This window comes from Seriola aureovittata, chromosome 3, assembly GCF_021018895.1.
Source record: "Seriola aureovittata isolate HTS-2021-v1 ecotype China chromosome 3, ASM2101889v1, whole genome shotgun sequence".
In the NCBI taxonomy this organism is placed as follows: Eukaryota; Metazoa; Chordata; class Actinopteri; order Carangiformes; family Carangidae; genus Seriola; species Seriola aureovittata.
In genome coordinates, this window is record NC_079366.1 from 18,446,665 (window position 1) to 18,464,000 (window position 17,336).

A 17,336-nucleotide genomic window follows, 5' to 3' on the forward strand; every position below is an offset into this window, starting at 1 on the left:
TTTTCCTCTCTTATTGTTTCATACTGTGAAGCCCTCTGTTATTGTTACTGGGACATCACAATAAACTGTACAGTCATCCAGTGGATATCACTTGTGTGCCTGCTGCTTCAGGTAAAGTTTAAATAAATGATGTGAAGGTATTGATTGATATTCCATGAACTTCTCTGCTGCAGGGGCAGAGGACACTTCAGCCTCACCACCATGCCAATGAAGAATAAAAAACACAATGAAATTCTGTCTTTTTTTTCTCTTGTTTTATACCAGAAATAAATACTTTTTACTTACAGACATTACTTATGTGTAATGAAATTTTAAATCAATATTAATATATGTATTTGTATGCTGTGATATCAAAAAATTAAATTCAAGGGGATTTATCCTAGTTGAAGAAGCTCTCCATACTATGTATGTTAGTACAGTTTAGTATGAGAGAGTTTATGCTATTCTACTATGCTATAAGGTATGTTTCACATCATGTCACAATCACATTGTTATATAAATAAAAAACACACAAAATGGCATAAGCAGCATAAATCCTACAAGTTTGATGCAATTCAAATAAACAATACTTAAACACAACTTGCTACATTTGCACCTCCACATTTGCTGTAGTGCTGCTGCTGAGGATCACAGTGTGGACTAAGTTCCAGTTTTCAGCTTTGACCACAAACAATAAAAAGTTCAGCAGTAATCCATTAAGTTTAATCTGTTGTTGATGGGTTTTGTTAATGAAATATAGGCTATGGTTGTCCCAGCAAACTTATGGCTGTTTTGATGTGCCATCCCCTGTCATCTTCCCTGTGTGTGCACAATATCAGCTCCTGCTTCATTCTTACAAATACAAATTGTTACCATCTTTTTTCTATTTTTTCATATATCTGAAAAGTCCATTTAATTATCTTCAGACCAACAAAAACAGTCTTTGTGTTTTCATGTCCATTCCTTTTCAGCAGTCATGAAGTCATAGTGCTTTTAGTGATTTTTATGCAGTTACTAATTTGGAAGCTGTCAAAAAAACAAAATGTGTATCCTCTTTTACTGAGGTGAGCACCTGCAGAGGAAAAATAAAACCACCCACAATGTCATTGACGCAAAACTGCAAAGTTTGCTGAAATAATGAAAAATAATGAATAAATAGCTCAACAGTGTTACAGAGGAGAGGTGGACAAATGATGCTGGTCCAGTGTGTTGTCTTTAGGTATGCCTTTTAATGGTTAGAGAGGAACAGACTGATGTGAATGAACGAATGAACAAATGAATGAATGAATGAATATGTGATTGTGATATATCTGGATGCACTTGTGACTTTCACAAGATCTTTCTTTCCTGCTGAATTACAAAAAAGTGTAAACGAGGTCAAAACCTAGAATGTGGCTGGACCGCTTATGGTCAATGTGTGAAATTGAAGATGTAGTTGAAAATTGTTGTGGATGTATGTAAACAGCTGACATTATCATGTCGTATTTGCATTATGCCTAGTCAGCCATTTTAGCCATTTATCTGTTTGCTCTTCTCTTCTCACATATACACTATTTTAATACAGCCCAATTTCCAATAAAGATACTCTCATTTACATGTTGTGAATGTACGTGCTGCAGGTAACATATTGTCTCATTTCCGGTTTCTAGTGTTTCTGTTCTTTACATGCTATTCCGATCAGCTAGTTTCTTTAGCTTAGCAGTTGCTCTCTCTGCTCTGTGTGTCTAACATTTTGTTATTCCTCTGCCTCATTTAGTAATAATGAGATGAAAGTAGTTTATTTGCCGTAATGGGGTGAGGCTCAGTGAAGCGCTACTCCGTTTCCCTGTTGCTCCCAAGCACCGGGGAAACCTGGGCAGCGAGGTGACTGCCTATAAAAAGAGGTGTAGCCCTAAGCCATAGTTGGCAGTCCAGCAATATACTAGGTTTATAACCAGTCTTGTTTGAAAAAAAAAACTCTACATCTAGCAACAAATGCGCTAAGTTGGCAACACTGCAAGCTGTAAACAGCCCCTAATGGAGCCTGTCTGTGCCAATTCATGTCGAAAGAGCAACAGCAAGTGGGGAAACTCAAACTCAGTCACGTGGCATTAGGCTGACCAATGATGGAAATATGATTACTCAACTATGATCACTCAGTCTCTCAGACACTAGTCAGCCAAAAAGTTGTAAGGCAAGTGATTTAATAGAAATTATAAATACAAGTGGGTATTGCATCTTAAAAACCACTTTGCCTTTCTTTTTAAAATTGTTATAACCTTTATGATTTTGACACCTTATTAAATATATTATTATATTATTATTTTAACCCTCTCTTCTCAGATTTGTTCCCATCTTTCTGCTTTGTTCCTCCTGTAAAGAAATTTCTGTTTTTTATCCAAAGCAGCTTTTCTATTGAAAAGTACTATATGAGTAAATAAAGTTTAAAATAATGCGTTACAAAATTAGAAATTATCTCAATCAAGGCTATCTCGAAGAACTGCATACTGTTTGATGCACACAGGCCTTTTGGGCAGGTTTCAGTATATTTTTTTCTATTTTCACTGTTTCTTTTGATTGTGTGATTTTTTGTGATCTGTGGTTGTATTCAATTTCCCTGCATGACCCCCACTTCCGAGAGGCCATTACAAACAAGGGTCTGCTATATCACTCTTTAATTAGAGCATTTGTCATATTGGCAGACGATGTGTTCTTTATTATACAAGTTCACTTCAGCCTGTGTGTGTGAGCCATATGTGTGAGTATTATGATCTGCTGCCAGCAGTGAGATTAGTGCTATGCAGAAGAGGATACGGTTCAGATAAGGTCCACAGCAGCGGGTGAGCTCCAGCCTCAGGAAGCTCTGCTGAGAGTCAGTAGCTTGCCACAGAGAATGGATTCATGTTGAGTTCCATCATCTCAGATAAATGCACTCTGAGAGTTCAGACAGACTGAGGAAAAGATTTGTCTGAGATACTGTCACATTAAAGGTCATAACTGTCAGTAAATCCAAGAGCCATTTGTTTGCAAATAAAAGTAGATTCAGGTGACTCTGAGGTGATGGATGTGCCTGGAGTATTGTTTCCAATGCCCAGTGCCTGTTCCAGGGTCCATGCCAGTTCACCTGTCCGTCCTCACAGATGTTGTACAATTGAAAATGTCACAATGAATCTAACAGAGCTGCAAATCTCTGATCAGTCCGTGCCTGCTTTAGGCCCCTGACTTGGGAACTGTATCACACAACCCAGATATTATATACAGTATACAGCACGGGCACAATAATGAATAATGGTAGATAACAAAAAACCTAGCCTGTGATGATTTGAATTGTTTAGGAGATGCTTTTTCTCCAGTTCAACATCTGGCACTGGGCTAAACACACAAGCCGGTGAGGCAATTCAGCTGATTCATCCGTAGTTAGTGTGAACATGTGAAGCATGAAACAACCTCCCTATGTGCTTCATTTAGTCACTGCGGGAGAATGTGTTTAAGTCCACATGTTCTGTTTATGTTCCCCTTTTCCTTTTTGCAGACATAGATTACAAGAGAAACATAAAGCCTGAATAATAGTGAATAGTGAATAAAGTTTTTCTTCATCCAACTACACAAGCAAGGTAATCTAAGATACAGCTCTTGCCAGGTCCTGGACGGACCAGCAGGCAGACAAACAGGCCAGGCAGACACCAAGAAAAACATGCCTTAAAGGGCTCAGCATGTCACCCCTTACCTCTCATGTGTTGTCCAACAGCCAAATCTGAGTTTTAACATTAGCTTAGAACTGTTATTATTAAGACCTCATTCATCTGGATAAATTTGTCTGAGCCTGGCTTTCACTCATTTTACAGAGCAGAGATACAGACTGTAGCAACATAATAAAAGATAGAAAAAAATAGCTACACTCCTTAAATCTTGATTATTGATTTAAAGTAGGATGTAGTGGAATTTTGAATAACATCATTCATGCTTTTCTAATCCAGTCTCAAGTCTGACAGCTTAATCTAAATGTTTTTTTTTTGTTTTTTTGCATTTGCAGTTTTACTTGAACAGTTTTCAACACAAATAATCTTACTTACACTTCAATAATATGTTGGACAGTAATGGTACATGTGTTTGGCTCCACAGTGTGAGGTAGAAGATCTTTTTCCTTCCCAGTAACAGTCTGAGACTATACTCTGGGAATAAACTTCAGAGTTTGCTCCCTGCTTCCCTGCAATGATCCTGCAGCTGAAGAGGTGACATAAATGTGTTCATAAACAAAACAAACAACGAAAAAAAAAAAAAAAAGGGGTGGGGGGGTGGGGGGCAGTGACCTCCAGGATTGGGAGGTGGTAGGAGCACTGGGACTCAGCATCATCCTGTTCCACTCAAAACATGTAAAAGAGATTAATCCCTTGGCTGCCCTCTCCTTCAGCTGTGGGAAAATTCTTTAGATGTCATTAGGGGGAAGCTTCCTCCTTCCGGCCATCCACAAAAAGTGTCAGGAAACTTCTGTAGAATCCCTAAAAAAAAAAAGTTTTAGCCTCAGAGTGGCAGGTTAAGGGAAGTGGTGCCAAACAAGAAAATATCTTAGTGACCATTTCTTAGTCTTTACCCAACCAGTTTAAAAATGGCAATAAACATATTACATACTACAATCACCCAGCATCTCTTTGATGGGAGTGTTCTGCTGTGTGTCAATCTTCATTCCTGCATTTTTCTTATTTTTCTTAAGGGAAGCCAATGTGACAAAATATGTTACAGGCAGTGATATCAATAAATATAGTATCCATTGAAATACATGTTTTTCATCTAATTCGATTAATAAGATTAATAAAAAAAAATTAAAAGGAGCATTTTATGCATCTGGACAATGGACCAGTGCTGTCGCTTTTTTGTGTTCGTTTTTTGGTGTGAGGGCACTCACATTTACCATATCAGAATTTCTACCTTGCCCTTTTTTTTGGATCACGACTTCTGCAAGCTCAATACTCTAAACTCCCTCATCTGGTTGGAGCAAAAACAAACATCTGATTAATGAAAAATTGACAAGTGTGTGCTAAGATTTCTCAGTAACATCTATGGGACACCATATTGACGCAGACGAAAATCCATACACCTCTGTTGTGGTGTAGCACTTAGCAGCAAAATCAAATGTGAGGTTTCAACATTCACTGTGAATGATGCAATGCATTTTTAATGTATAGAAGATATAAAAATTAATAATGGAACAAAGCAAAATAGCAAGAGTGTCCTAAAACAAGCACAAATCGTCTTGTAGTTTGTATGGACCTTTAGCCTGTTGTATATCAATGTAAACATCTTACAATCATTAAACCACTCACTAAAATAGAGAGTGTCATTCTGAGGAATACTTTCACAACTGTTCCACTTACATTTAAAGAGTTAAAGGAGCCAGAATGACAGAAGGTTTGACAAGTTACAACTCAGTAAAATGAATAAAAAGTCACTGGATTTAATTGTTGCAATAATGGGTCTCATGGTACAGTCCAAGTTATATAATGTATAAATTTAGCAGATCTTCAGCAGAGCCCCAGTGTCAAGAGAACAAAGTCTGATTAGCAATACTTAAAAAAAAAAAAAAAAAAAAAAAGAATAAAACGTAGAAAACAAAAACTAAGTGAACAAGAAAAGCTAATTGCAGTTCCACCCCATATACAGTCGTTTCAGGCTCCAGGTTTTTGTACCTACAGCACCGCTGTTACTGGACCACCCAACCAGCTTTTCCTAAATAAGAGAGAACAAACACATTTTTAGATTATAAAACATACAACCTATAGGCATAAGCGCTTTTTCCTGCTGAGCTTGCTGTTAAGCACACACTAAATGTACGTAATGCTGCTACTGCTCATGGCAGCAGTATTGAATTCCCCTTATGGTGGAGTCACACCCGAATTCACAGCCCATTCATTTCAATGAGGAAGGTGACAAGATGCATTTGCTTTCCATTGTTGTAAATAGTCCCCGCCTCATTGGTCTCCCATGAAGTTCCATCTGGATGAACTTTGACCCTTGAAATGCTGAGTCTCACCACGGCCCAGCAAATGTAAGAAAGAGAGCGGGAATGACTTCTTGTTTAGTTTAAGCTGTAATGATAGATTCTATTTATCCTTGTTTGTACACTGTAACTGGAGGATGAGGGAACACAAGCAGCAGAATCAGAAGGATGCTTCCTGCCTGGCAGTGAGTGCAAAGTCAGAGATAGAGAAAAAGACAATAAAGTGTTATAAAAATAAAAAAAGACAATATTTTAATTTTTTTCATGTTCTTGCAGAAATTCCCATCTCAGCTGTTTTTTGCCAGTGCATGCAAGTAGTTTTTGTCCTGCCAATACTGGTCTCACCACAGCACTGCCTTTAAAAGAACAAAAAAGAGGTTTGGTACGTCATGCCATGCTGAAGAAAAATTTCCTGTACAGGAAAGCAGCTATTACAATCATACACTGTAGTCAACTCTGACTGGAGAAACAAGATGATGATTAACACTCGTGCTCACTCACACATTTTACAGGAACTGGGGAAGTAAGAGATGTTGCTAAGGTGTTTTAGCTTGATACACTACCTTTGAAACTGAAAAAAAAATTGCAGGAGAAACATTGCTGTTAAAATTTTAAAAAGGGAATCAAACACCTTTTCTTTTTGCAGTCTGCCTTTTAAAGATGAGGTGAAGGGTCGAGAGGGCTACAGATGATATCTTTGTTTTTGCTCATAGTCATCATACCACAAGTTACAACCAGCAGTAAGCGATTACGAACAAATGGTCAAGCAAATTCAATTCCATTCCAAAATTCAATAATCATGTTTTAATGCCAAATAAGGTTGTAATTTCTATCTTGTTTTCACAGTCTTATTGCTCAGCTGCATGGCACAGAAATGTCCAGCCATAAAATTTGCTGAGGTATAAGTTTTCAAGAGAGAGAGACACCTCCTTTGCCTCTTTCCATGATATTCCATACATCTGTGGCTTGTGATTTCCATCCTGTACAAATGTTTGGATAAGGCTATGCTTTGAAAGCAAACTTAGATCCTGAAATTAGTTAATAATGAGTTCATCACACGGTCCATATTGTAGCTGCGTGCACGTATGCTGAGCTGCCATAGGAGTTAACACAGAGCGGACCATTAGGCCTAATCTGATTACAGCACATCACCAAGGCAACCAAGTGCTGTTGTGGTCTGGTCCTGCCAAGACCCTCTGCAATACTAAAGAGCACAGACACAGGTCACTTGACTTGGCCAACCTTGAGAGGTTTCAGATGGCCATAATTTTCCATAATCTTAGCAAAATATGGTGAAAAAATGAGCCAGGATACACAAGAGAGAAACTAAACTGTAATGTAACAGCAAGTCCTCTGCTCAGGGTTTTTTTTTTTTTTTTTAATTGCTAGGCAGCAATCGTGAGGTTATTCCTGGAACCAGTCCCCCTGAACAAAAGCAGTGCCTCAAAATAAAAGCCAAAATGCTTCTGTTGGAAGATGGTGAAATATGCCACAGGCAATTAAGCTAAGAACTATCATTTCAGTTAAATTTTCATGTCCTAAATCAAACTAATGACCTGCCCCTTTTCCACTTGCTAAAAATGTATCCTGTTAAGAAATTAATTCTCATTTGTTGTATTTAGTTGTACTGTAGCAATTTATTCATCCCAGTTGGAAATTGTGTTGTATGGACAGCAAGGTCACAAAAACAAGATAACAAGTGTTATACTATACGGTATCCTCAAATAAATGGGACAGTAGCCATTAATGTCTTTACCAAACCTTGTGAAGCTCGGGTGTTTTCTGTGTTTGTGATGAAAAAGCGTTGAGTCATTGGAGATAAACATTGGCATGGTACATTTTTACTGATTTCAAGGTCTAAAATTAATATAAACACCACAAAACCTCATAAGACGGAGACATCTGTTAATTTGGATCCTCTGATAGTGAAACTTTCTTGTTAAAGTACAATAAATTCAGTTTACACATTACTGTGTGTCAAATATGCATAAAAGGTTTAAATGTTGGCAGTGCAAATTATAATTAATTTGATATTTGCAGGGCCAGCCAGCGGCTCAGGTGAATTAGAATGAACATACTGTTCAGAGCCTTTTTATTATTATTATTTAAATACCAGCAGTTATATTGATGAAACTGTTTCATAAGCCATGTTTAGAAGTCAAACTGAAAACAAGCCTCATTAAATACATTAGAAAACAAAACAACCACTACCAGAGGTTGTTGTGGTGCATTTTGCTCTGTGTAAAATCACTGTGAAAGTTTATAGTTGGCAATCAAATAAGTGTCAAGAAGTAGCGGCTCCTAGGATGGGAGTAGAATTACATTTGCATCAACGTCAAAAAGAAATGAAACCCATTTATGAATTCTATTTTATTTTTCTGTGTATATGACTATATTCCGCTGCACTTGTGACACTGACCACATTCACGACATTTGTGTTTTGTCCTGCAGGACTCATGGTAATTTGCTCCCTTTGCAGCTCCCTGCATTGAGAAAATGCAATAACCGTGAAATTAAACTATTTTTTATTTGCTGGGAACCCCCTGGGACCCTGTCTGGGACTCGCACTTGACAATTTGCAATATGAGAATCCTGGTGGGCAGTGAGCTTGCCAGACAACATCAGGAGGGGACTCGTCAGGGCAGATCCAGTTTCATATGCTATTCATTAAACTGCAGAATTTGAATAGTTTGAAATTAGTTTAAATGGTGTTCCATGTCAGTATAACTATAATCAATTTTAATTAGCATCTGTGAAGTTTTCCATCTATTAAAGTATATTTATGTTTGCTTATATTTGCATATATATTAGTTTGTGAACATATATAAGTATTTATGCACTGTATGTATAGTTTCCTATGGTATAGGTTTCTCTCTAACTTTCTAAAATAAAGAAGAAGGATCTAAACCATCAAGTATCATGTCACTTAAATTTTGCAGTATTTCATATCTTATGTAAATATTACACTTTCTACAGTATTTAATATAAAAAACCACAAACAATGCTCTGTTGCTTAACAAAGTGTTTTTGCCAACCACAGCACTTTTTTAGCTTGCTCATGCTATGTCAGGTATTTACTGTTGTTTTAAGAAATTAAATCTCAGCCATGTCTGCGGAGAAAAAGCAAGTGAGCAATTATATGTCTTTGTTTGAATAGTTCTTAAGGGCCTGCTACCGATATGAGGACTTTCTGCTACAGCGGAGGGAGGCAAAGTGATAACCTTTCCCTTGAAAAGAAGTCAGGGTTATAAGTGATGCAAAACATTATACAAACGCTCAAGCTTGTATTAGTTGATTCTTATTATGCTAAGTCATTTAACTTGAGGATTACAGGTGCTTTCCTCTATGGGCTGCAGAATGTAATTTAGCAGGAGAAAAGATAAAATGTGAATGATACAAATACCTTTTTGCCGAACAGGAAACCTGAAGAGCCTATTAAGACATTGAATCCTCGATGAGGTGAATAGTCATTACAAGTCGACTCAGTGATAAATACCTGCTTTGCTGCTATGCACAAGACTGTGTGGAGCAAGTGTGAGGCAGATTTATGAGTTCGACCTCTTTGCAAATCCTTGCTTCAGTACAGTTTAGTATTACTTTGTGGTGCAAGACGATGGTTATTAAACTGTGAATTATTAAAAGCACTCTCTGATGATAAAGAGGCGACAGGAAAGCTGTTCCTGGAATCATTTTCTTTTCAAGTTCCCGCCCTCAATGCACAGTAGTATTCTCTGATTAACACGGTTTTACTTACTGTTTTTATCTTACATAAACATACATATATCTGCATGTTCTCACTTTGTAGATTATCCGTGGAGGTACTCTCGCACAGTATATGCGCATGTTTGAAATGGTGAGTCTGTGTTATAGCCTTGTTGCAGAAGAGGACATGTCTCCAGGCAGTCAGTCACTGTCACAGATAAACCTAACATCATGATATGTCCTGAGGAACATATTTGTGTAAACAGTATCAATCCACTCACTCTGGGAAGGACAAACACAGAAAGACAGAAAACTCTCTGCTTTTCAAAACCAATTTGCAGATGCATTTTCTACATTGTTACGGGTCTTCAGCAAATGCTCAACTGATTGATTAGTTAAAAGCAATGCTTTGATCCGACTTGGAGTTCAGGTAGAGGATGCTTTTTTTTTAAGGGTCAGATGAAAGATGAAATCTTCCATCACGCTAATTAGTTTCACAAGCACGCAGATAAAAATGTTATTGTCCATATGATGCTTCTCAACACAAACATGCAGACCTAATTTTAAACATCTGGATCATATCACAATGGATCATTCCAAAACATTGTCCGCTCAGCTTTTGATGAGTGGCTTTGTTCCTCATGCATGAAATCAAATCAGTGATTAGTGTGACACTGAAGACAGAGTGTGTGCTTTCAGCTATTGCACCTGGCTATAAATCAATGCTGATTATTTTTCCAAAATGCTAAAATGAAACAAAAAGATGTTTTGCTACTATTGCAAATGAAACATTGCTTACTTTGGAAAAACATTGTGTTACCCAGTGATATCTGGAAGGTTTTACCCAGAAACAGAGTAGAATTTAGCCTTAGTTGCATGTTTTTGGGGGTCTTCATGTTCTTATGCTGGAATATGAGGGACATATTATTTGTTGATAGATCATAATCTCTGGCATTTCAAAGTCATTGATTTTTTATAACAAGAATCATTATATATATCTTTACCTTTGCAGGCAGCACATATTTCTCCATGCAGGAACAGGATCTCTTCAGAACACTAAACACAATTCAGGCAACACTCAGCGCAAACCAAAGCGTCAGCCAGCCATCTCGATCATTACTGCCATTATTCCTATCACAGTCTGCTGCCCAGTTGCTGCACAGGGCAGCATTTCAATAAGGATTGTACTGCTGTGTTCAGCAGCTCTAGTGGCTATTTTTGCCTTGTGGAAGGTATCTAGCCAGACGGTGGCAGATAGTGAGTGGCATTTTCGCAGACATGAGTTATGTAAGAGTGAGCACGACCTGACTGTAAAAGCAGGGCCATGCGTCATTGTGTATGTCAGGGTGGAGGTCGACATCTGAGGCGTCTGCACCTGACTGATGATGGGGTCTGGATGGCAGCGAGATGGAGGTGGATGAAAGGAAGATGGACGTGTCTTGAGGGAGAGGTGAAGGCTCTGAATGGGAGGTTATAACAGTGTCAGATGAGTAGACTCATTAAGGGAGAATGAAAAGGAGAAGTTGTTTTGATCACTATGTAGCCATCATCTGAGCTGAAACAAGGGCCTTCTTGTCAGCGTATTATGTTGTGTCCTGTGTAAGAGGAACTCTAACAGCACTGTTATTCAGCACCTCTGTACTCCACAAAATACTTTTGTTGTGTACATGAGTATGTCCAATCCAGAACATAACTCACATTTTGTAGTATATTTATAGTTTTCTTTTCCTGAAATGCATTAAACGTTCAACTATGGTTCTATACTGAGTTCGCAGAGAGTAAGTAACTAATAAGTTTGTACTTTTTTGAGTATTTTAAATTGTAGAAAATTGCAGAAATATAGTGACAATTTGTTTCTTTTGCATCACGAATGTGTGCGTCACATCAATAACATTATAAACTGTATGTGCATCTACTGTTACGAACTCGTGCAACAACAAAGTTGCTTGTACTAGACTACTGAAATTTCGTCGTTACAGGTAGCTGCACCTACCGCCATTGATAACTGATTTCATGCACCACCTCGGGGGCACGCAAAGTGACCCAAATCAAACATACCCACGATGTTGCGGTGACGTGCGTGGCCTGCAGGGACAGGTGCATGCTGGGGGTAATTAAAATAATACTCATGGTGGATTTCCTGTGCGGTGAACGCGGCCTTTCTGCTGGGGAGCGTTCATCTCGCCCTAAAGATGTTTAAACTGTGAGGAGCGCAGGAGGACGAGTGGACTGGCTTTTATGGACACTGAGAATAAAAGAGCAGAGATTGAAGTTTAACTTAAAGCAGTTTATGGAGGACTTCCTGCAGTGCGAGGCTCACGGAGTGACGTTCAGACAGGTGAGTACAACAACAAACTGATTGGACGACGAACTGTCTTGCTGAAAACGCTGATACCCGCTGTTGCCTAGTAACTTCGCGGCCTCTATTTGCTTTCATGTATTACTTTCGTATATTTGTGGGCCTAGTTGCTGATGTGAAGTTTTTGTGTGGTCTTGGTGATGCTTGACCCTGCTGGTAAAGTGGCAGCTTATTTAATTCATATATCTTAATATTGCTTGTTGCACCTGCCGCTGCGGTGATTGCTCTTTTTGTTGTTGTTGTTGTTGTTGTTGTTAATCGTCGGCCATTAAGTTTCAGTTGTCTGGGTTTTGTCCTCATTTCCGGTTAATCCTGTAGCTAGGTGGCTGTATACGTGTAGCTGATAATAAGTAGTAGACACAGGCTGCAAATATCCCTTTCTAGTTAAGTTTGGCGATGTTTTAATAGATCTATCAAATAACATTATTATCATCATTTCCCTCCTTAAAAATGCAATACATACAGAGAGTAGATTTTGACTGACCCAGTTTTTATTTTTATGTCTACATTTTTACACAAGGAATTTTATTTTTACTTCAGTGAAATGTTCTATAACTCTTTCCATCCGAGTGAGTGTGACAAGTTGTCAGGATTGCTACAAGTCTTCTGTCACCACAATATAACCTAATCTACAGATCTCCTCCTCCTCAATAACTCTTTAGAAAGTAGTGAAAACTTTCCACATCAGTCTGTTGATTATCCTGAGTAAGTAACATATAGATAATTTAAAAGAATGCTTGGTTTGCTGTTTTTTTTTTTCTTCTCAATGCTGTGAGCACTACATCTCAGTTTTGTGTGTGTGTGTGTGTGTGTGTGTGTGTGTTCGCGCGCGCGTGCACGTGCAATTTCGCTGAATTAACCCTATAATTAGATTCTCTGTCCATAAATGTTATATGTATGTAGCTGTCCCTTGAGACTCCATCATGTTTACGAAAAACAAGATAATGCAGAGGAGACAGATTATATGGCATCTTATTGAATTAACCAGCTGAATTTTAATTTTGTAAGAAAAATCCAGCACTTGGCCCTTTGACTTCAACCCAGATGAATCTCCTGCACTATTGCAGCATCTATTTTATGCTCAGATGATTTCATTCCTTATAAACAGTTTTGTATGATTATTTGAATGTATCCAGACCTGAATGTAGATTTTAAAAAATACCCTCACCCTATTACCTTGAATTGCTGAACTTACCATTATAGCCTAATGTCCTATTTAAATGGCTGATAACGGCTTTTTCAACACACTACCTTGCATGAACCCACATGGAGTTTGTTATCTCTCCTCTTATTTTTCCAAACTCTTGGATGGCTTGTGTTCCAAAAACACAGCTGGTTATCAGCAAAAGCTCCTATAATGTATTATGCTGTTGATCATTTCTGTACAAAATGTGCTTGAAGAAATTAAATCATTCATGCTACAACTGAGCACAACAAAATGGAAAAACCTTTCATTTCTATGCTTACTCTCAGGATCCTGACCAATACAGACCAAATACTTTGTAATAGGCTATATTGGATAAAAAGTCTACAAACACCATAGTACCTTTAGCATCTCTGCTAAATGCTCATCTCAAAGGTCTGCCCAAGCTAGAACAGACTTCTGTCAATATTTGTTATATATATATATATCTGGCTTGATCTCAAGCCAGAGGCCCAACTGGTGTCTGTCGATGGAGTGAAAATAAAGAAGAACATTTGGTCTTGAAAGGCCAACGTAAAGGGTCTTTTGTCATATGTGGCAGAAGGTTTGGCTTTAAAGGCAATGGAGCTTTTCAGTTTGTGTTCAACTGACATTTGCTGTTCCATAAGTGAAAACAGCTTTATGTAATTCAACAAGACTAATGGAGTCCCGCTATGCTCGGTGTGCTAATATTTGCAAGTAAGCACTAAACACACAGTACAGCTGAGGCAGATGGAAATGTTACATTAGTTCTGCATGTATTTGGTCATAAATCAAAGTATTGGACAAATAAAAAATTTTGACCAGGTAATGGTGGTAGTGGAAAAGGTAAGGGATCACCATAATTATTACAAATCATCCTCAGGGAGATATGAATATGTGTACCAAAGTTTATGGTGATCTGCTGAATATTTGTTGAGAAATTGCACTTCAATCCATGAATGCCAACATCATGGTGGTGCTAGAGGAAAAGTCAATGGATCTCCAAAGTCATTAGGTTTCATCCTCCGGGGAGCATGGATATCTATATTATATACATTTACTATATAGCTGCCATATTTCATGGCCAAAAGTTCACTGAAATCCAAAAATGTCAACCCATTGGTGGCACTAGAGGAAAAGTCAGTGGATCTCCAAAGTCATTAAGATTGATCCCTAGTGAATCATGAATGTCTGTACAGAATTTTAATCTATTTGATAGGTGTCGAGATATTTCCGACTGGACCAATGAAGTGGACTGACTGACTTGCTAGCATTGGTTATACATATATGTCATTTGTGTATTGCTGTATATGTTCTAGCACTGACAAATGACGGATGCCCCCATAGCATGGATTTAAAAGAACATGAAAGTGTTTTTCATACTTCTCTGGTTTTTAAACCACACATTCATGGGGACCTAAATACGAATTCTATCCTCACATTCTTGGGGCTGAGATAAATCCACGGGCAACCTCTTCACATCAGTGTCTCTTAATTGAATAGAGATTATTGCCTGAAAGGACTGAGTCATTTTGAAAAGGAGATTACAGAGTGAGTCTTTGTGGAGCCACGTTGTCATACCTTTCAGTAATCCTTCTTCGTTCGGACCGAAGAGAGAGTCAAATTCATATTCATCAAGTCACTACAAACCTGAACGTGTTTAAGATGCAGGAGAACACAAGTGTATATGACGTCTTTGTAATATCATTTCAAACCTTACAATGCCATGGGGATTTCTGATGGATGCTGCACAACAGAAACCTGGGATTAAATGAGAATCTTCTTAGCTCAGTGTTGAGTTGACTGTCGGACAATGTTGAACTACGGTTATTTAGAAAATGTGATTTTAATTTCTGTGCATGTACTTAAAAGTCCAGTTGTTACCTTTGTGGAGTCACCATAGCTTCAGTCACAGTATGCCTTAAATAGCATACAGTATACTGTAGGTGTATGCATCCAATCTGTCATATTATTTGTATGTGCGGTCTAAATTCCTCCCACACATCAAAATGTCTTCAGTTTTCAATAGTCTAGTACAAGCAGTTTTACAAGGCTCATTGTTACCTGTTAGTCTGAGAGTACATGCACATACAGTACACTGACTGTAAGCTGTGCTTGATAATTGGAGGAAGAATGCCATTCTTAGTTTTTAGGCATTTAGCAGTTTTTATTATGGTGGACCTCTCACTTTTCTTTGTACACTTTTTCTGTTGATGCCGCATTCACTTGTTTACTGTTGTACATGGAACAAGCATCTGACAGCACCATACCAAGCTAACAGGAACTTTATTATAATTTCTACCTGGAAACTGGCAGATGAGGGGCGTTTACATTGGCCCATAGGGCATGTGTGTAGGTGCATGAATGCATACTGTGCATTTTTTTTTGCCATATACTATTTCTAAAACCCCTCTGCTCTCCAAGTCCTCCCTTCACAACAAAAGCAAACTTGTCTCATTACTGCAAATCTGCATTTTAAATGAACAATAGTAATTTACAGGTTTTATGTTCATCTGTAGGGCAATCATTCAGCATGCAGATAACGTTATTAGCACAAAATGAGGGCAGTGGAATAAGAAATTTTGTCTCATGGCAACCAATTAACACATTAATCACCCAACCAAGCCAGTTGATGTGCACTGTATAACCAGAAAAACAGACACCCATGTTCATCGCACAGCAATCCAATGCACCAGTCTTGTATTAAATAACTGTGAAACTTTAATTTAAAGCAGCCCACCACAAATTGCAAACTCTAATTGTGCAATGGATTTGAGTAAACACCCAAACAACTTAAGTGTTTCACGCTAAACTAGTTTTGGACATTGTGTGCTGCAAGGGGTAGATTACTGTAATTTTTGATCCAGTTTGCCACATAGACAAGCACTTTCTTTTTTTTTGCATTTCTATTTAAAATACATGTATAGAACTGAGGAGCACTGCCCATGTGTGTATCTATATATTCATATTCAGTCCATGGAGCCTAAAGCTCCAGGTGTTTAAAGTCAAACTACTACAAGAAATGCAACAGTGAAATCATCAGAGGTTGTTTTATGAAAATGTATTATTTTAACAGACCTTGAAGGTAAGATGCTCTGCACAAAATGTATGATTTATTAGTTATATTTATTTAGCTGGATCATGTTGCACAGTAAAACTATTGGCTATTTAATGTTTTTGCTATGTCAAAATACATCACAAGGATTTTAATTTTGGGGTAGCCTTACTCCCACTATGACACAACAAACAAAGTAAAAAACTGTGTCAAAAAAAGGAAAAAAAAAGTTGCATATCTTTCATGCCAGAGACAAAACAAAACAAATGCTCCAAAAATATTAAGCTGCAGGCTACATAAAACTAGTCCCTTATGAAATCAACATGTACCTTTATTTAACCTACAGTGATAATACTGTTTTGATGCTATGCATGCATTTATACAGTGAATAAACAAACCTCTACCAACTCGTATGTATGTATCAAGACAGTTGCAGAAATGGTAAATGGACTGCACTTATCGTTTTTCAAGTCTTATCACCCATTCACTCACAAAGTGTATATAAGTCTATATAAAGAGCACTTCTCTATCACACACGATACATTGCTGAGAAGTTTGGGGTTCAGCATCTTGCCCAAGGTCACACAACATGACATGGACTGGAGGAGCCAGGAATCGAACCACCGACTTTCCGATTTGCAGGCAACTCACTCTAACTCCTGAGCCATAGCCACCCTGGAGATGATGAAAGTATTCAAATCCAAAAATCAATCATGCTGACAGACACTGAAAGTTGTGTACCTACAGCAGCGAGTTTCTCCAAAGTCTGCAGGCAAACAGGAATCAGGAATAATGCCCACAGGCTAACAAGCTAACAAGCACAGAGTTTACTCCTGTACATGAATGAATCTGGTAAGCCTTGAAGCCCCCAGTCGGTCTCTTCAGCGTTCTTCGGCGTACCGGCTGCAGCTCAGCAAGTGTTAAGGTTCAGCATTTCTGTACGACACCTTGTATCGGCAGCAGCGGAGTGAAGTTGAGTCGAGTATATTGGTTTGTAGCACTGAACGGTCTCAGCAGTTAGCACATACAATAAGGGGAAAACATAATTCAGTCAGTCACCACCTTCACTGCTTAAGGACCCGAAACTTTGTCATTCAGAGTT

The 17,336-nt window shown here is 38.1% G+C and overlaps 1 protein-coding gene and 1 long non-coding RNA gene across 2 annotated transcripts in view; both read left to right on the forward strand.

Moving 5' to 3' along the window:
- The window catches only part of LOC130166946 (uncharacterized), a 33,947-nt gene extending 33,661 nt beyond the window's left edge, over positions 1 to 286 (forward strand). Inside the window, exon 8 of the long non-coding RNA XR_008827212.1 lies at positions 174 to 286. This is a non-coding gene — a long non-coding RNA (uncharacterized LOC130166946). The remainder of the gene's footprint in view (positions 1 to 173) is intronic.
- An 11,599-nt stretch (positions 287 to 11,885) lies between these two features.
- ctnna2 (catenin (cadherin-associated protein), alpha 2) overlaps positions 11,886 to 17,336 on the forward strand; it is a 360,950-nt gene continuing 355,499 nt past the window's right edge. Inside the window, exon 1 of the mRNA XM_056370618.1 lies at positions 11,886 to 11,993. The gene's annotated coding sequence lies outside the window, so the exon portion shown is untranslated. The remainder of the gene's footprint in view (positions 11,994 to 17,336) is intronic.